The sequence below is a fragment of the Coptis chinensis genome, chromosome 4, assembly GCF_015680905.1.
Source record: "Coptis chinensis isolate HL-2020 chromosome 4, ASM1568090v1, whole genome shotgun sequence".
In the NCBI taxonomy this organism is placed as follows: domain Eukaryota; kingdom Viridiplantae; phylum Streptophyta; class Magnoliopsida; order Ranunculales; family Ranunculaceae; genus Coptis; species Coptis chinensis.
Genome location: NC_141459.1, coordinates 99187299 through 99191408, shown reverse-complemented (window position 1 = coordinate 99191408; position 4110 = coordinate 99187299). Strand labels below are relative to the sequence as shown.

At 35.2% G+C, this 4110-nt stretch overlaps 1 long non-coding RNA gene across 1 annotated transcript; it reads right to left on the bottom strand.

The window, feature by feature from the left end:
* Positions 1–573: 573 nt before the first annotated feature.
* LOC147506141 (uncharacterized) lies at positions 574–3358 on the bottom strand. Its single transcript, XR_015220743.1, has 3 exons — positions 1263–3358; positions 1012–1181; positions 574–940 (listed from the first exon to the last, which is right to left on the bottom strand). It is a non-coding gene; the product is annotated as an uncharacterized LOC147506141 (long non-coding RNA).
* Positions 3359–4110: the final 752 nt, after the last annotated feature.

Genomic DNA, 4110 nt, shown 5'->3' with positions numbered 1-4110 from the left:
ACCCCCCTTTTGAAATATTCTAGGTTGTGCTAGTAAGATGTGAAACAAAAATGTTTGGCACCAAAGGAATAGTACGTACCACATTCATAAGCAGTTCATTTGATGTTAAGAACATGTATGGAAGAGGCAACTTTTTGGTGCTTTCGAAAAGAGGACTAGTGTTGTTAGTGCCTCAAGAAAACAAATCAAATCCAAGCAAATATCTAAAGATTCTCAGGTACACCAAAGTAAAATCATTAGAAAGATGAGAGACTATATACAAAGACAGATTTCAGAAGTTCAAGACTCACCTAAAGCAAGGAGTTATATCAAATTGGTGTTCAGTACCGTTCAAAGCTCATCCTTCTAATTAACTAGGCTATAGGACATAATGAAATCACTAGAGACAGTAATGGTACTATTCCAGTGGCTTATATTGGAAGTGGGAAACCGGATTTAGTAATCTTTCAAGAATAAAAAGCTATGGAGGTAGGACTACTATACCCGAGAGATGTTTGGACCTTAATCTACTCAGAGTTGAGGTAGCATCATATCCGATGAGAGCTGTACAAGAGATATTTGTCTACCACATTGTTTGCCAAATTTTCAAACTCCAAAATCCATCAACAAGGAATGTGTCAGAGTTATTTGTACATCAGGGAGGAACAATTACCACATTTTGTCTGCCAAAATTACAAATTCCATTAACAGCTACCACATTGTTTCCTAATAACAAAAGGAATAGAAAAAAAGATTGAATGATTCAGCACCTAAAATAATAGAAAAATAAATAAATCAATAACAACAGTTCTTTGAAGGCATAAGTCATTTCTTATTGCTCGACATCCTTTCCATGCAAAAAAACATTCACCACACTCCTATCAAAGTTCAGCACACCCGATATCAAATTTCAGCATCTCTTCCCCACTCCTAATTAATCGCATTGCTCGCTAGAAGTAGCCTGCAAGTAAAAGACATGTTAAAATTAGAAAAAAAAAATAAGTATGCAAAATTAAATTTACTATAATACACATTCTTAAGTTTTTAATCTTCTCTAGACAATTTCTTGAGTTGTGTTTTGCAATCTTTTCGCACGATTTACACAACCTCCCATTTTTTTCTTCTTGGGCTATCTCCCTGCTAGACTTTATTATCTTATTTCTCCCTTTTGTTTGAGAAATATTTGGGTTCAAAATTAAAACCTGTGAATCAAAGGTTAATTAAAGGGTTAATTAAACTTAAAAATAAATTTAATCGTGGTAAAGCAAGTGATAAGAAAATACCTCCGCTATATCAACTTTGTGCTTCTCATTAATTAAATTAAAACCACTTTCTTTAGTAGCTCCTTTTTTATTAACTGCTTCAATGAGAGTTTCCTTGCACTTGGCAACTCCGATTGATAGTTCACTCATTTTCTCTATGAAAAATGCGTATAGTAACTCTCAACATTAGTTGCTGCATCATATGCCAATTGAGTAGAAACCTTAATGCAATGGAAAACTCTTAAAGCCTCCTGGTTTCCATGACCGTTCACTAATCCACCATCAAACACAACTCTGTAAGTGTTTGCATTTTGCATCCACCTCTTTAAAATAAAGTGAGCTGGAATCTCTTCGACGTCATACCGCAGAAAAAACTTTAGAAGATGAGCGCAAGGTATACCCATAAACTTGAAATACTTACATTCACACTCAGCCTCCAGGGTTGTTTTATCAAAACTCACTTTCCAAACATTGGTATTCTGAGGCTTTCTTGATTTCAAGAAATAAGTTCCAGTTCTATTTCTATCAACTTCCTCTTCAACAATTTTGTTGTAGTTTCTTGCCTTTTCCATCTAAGACTTAAATTTATTAAAAACATTTATTGTGTACACTTTGCCAGCATGCTTCAAAAGGAATTCATTTCTACCCACATTGCGACATTTATGTTCAGTGTTGTAATCAAAGTCTCTTTCATGCTTGGCAATCAGTTCCAAATTTCTTTCGTTACTATGGACAAACTAACAAAATTATCATAATAAGAGTTCATTGATTCACTCCATCCAGTTGTGTTTATTCCAGCAAAGAAGGTGTCTAAGTGATAAACTAGAACCAAATTTCTTCTTAACTCATACATTTCCTTCAACCAACTATGCTCCACCAAATTGTACTTTGACATCAGTAAAGGCCACTTGCTTTCAAAATCATCTATCCTATAGGATTTAAGAATGGAGCTTAACTTTGTAGCAAAGGTGTTGTTTTTATGGTAGACATGCCCCAACTTCTCTGAAAATTTATTAGAAACATGCCAAAAACAATGACGATGTCGTGTAGAAGGGAATACCTTAGCAATCGCTGCAGTCATCGCCCTGTCTTGATCAGTGAGAATCGAAGTTGGAGGGCGACCACCCATAACTGCAAGCCATGTCTGAAATAACCACACAAATGTTTCCTCAGTCTCATCAAGCAATAACGCACAACCAAATTGAATGGACTACAAATGGTGGTTGACACCAGTAAAAAGGGGCAAAAGGAATTTTATAAATATTAGTTCGATAAGTTGTATCGAAAGATACAATGTCTCCAAAGTACTTGTACTACACCCGAGACCGTCCTTCTATCCAAAAAAAAAATTAATTGTGGTGCCATTAGGATCCAGTTGAACAGCGTAGTAGAATTGAGGAATTTCTGCACTCTTTTGCTTAAAGTACTCAAGTACAGCTGTCGCATCATTTTCTTGTGGTTTCTTTCTTGTGGCAGAATAGTTTTGACACATCTTTGAAGTAAGCCCAATTGCATCCCCAGAGAAAACTGATGCAACTTTTCCCACTGGTAAACCCTAATTATCAAAAATCTCTGTAAGATTCTTTGTTGCTTCTGGCATAGATTTATTCGCTCTCATTGAACCACTCTTGTAAGGAGAAACCAAGCCATGGCTATGGCTGTTTTCAACCAATGTTACTCTGTATATATTCTCCAATTTTTTCTTTCCCAATTCAATCTCATTTTTGCTTTACAGTCACACCTAATAGTCGAAGTGTTTCTTGATGTTCCTGACATTCCACTAGACACATCTTCTTTCTTGTTATGGATCCCCTCACGTGAACAAACCAAGAGACAACTAGAAGGTATGTCCACATGTGATTGTCTTTTATCTACACTCCTAACACGTGTCTCAAATCCCTGTTGTCGACCGTACTCTTTGTAATAATTCTTTGCTTCCTCAAAATTGTTAAACGACATCCCTACATACGGCGCTTCTAACAATTGTATATCCTCGTTTGTGGCTTCAATTGGAGAAGAATCCAAATATACTGAGTCGGGAACACCAAAGGCTCCATTCAAAGTCATTTCTAGTACGAAAAAACAAACTATTAATTAATTAACTAGAGAAATGTAGAATACACGCAATTTATAGAGTACAATATTTAATGAACTTTTCACAAATGCAAAAGCACATATACACGTGCATTAATGGAGAACGATATCAACTGGAGTTCTTTTTGCTATTGCATGCATCTTTATCTTCCACCAAAATTCTGTATTGAATAGCTAGCATAAAATATTTCAGATTAATTAATGGAGACAATTGATATAAATTATGGTAATTAGGACCTCATAGTGCCTTGTGAAGACCTTTTTTTCCATTACTACAGGAGCGTATACAATCCTATTGAAAATGGAACTCACCTCATTTTTTAGACTAATAGTTGGTACACGACCCTCCTGTATTCGAGGTGCCCAACCAGGAGGTTAACCCTTGTCACTCTTAGACATGCATACATAAAAGAATTATCAAATATATACTTGGGTTACCAAAGACGTTCATTAACTAGTTAATAATAGTTACCAAAAAAACAAACTAGTTAATAATAGTTATGTGATCGTTCGACATATATGGGATTAAACATTGATTTCAAGTGTTTATAATCACTAAAAATTGATACTAAATGTTTAATTAATAAAGATAAACTCAAGATAAAAAACACTAAACTGTACCTAAAATTTTGTTCTTTTGCACACCAGTTCAAACGAGAGCTTCGAGTGAGAGAGAACTAATGTTATCTCAACCGAACAAAAATTTGAGAGAGAGAAGTTGAGTGAGGGAGAACGATGCGACTCGTGTTTCTCTTTGGTGTATTTTCTTTGGTGG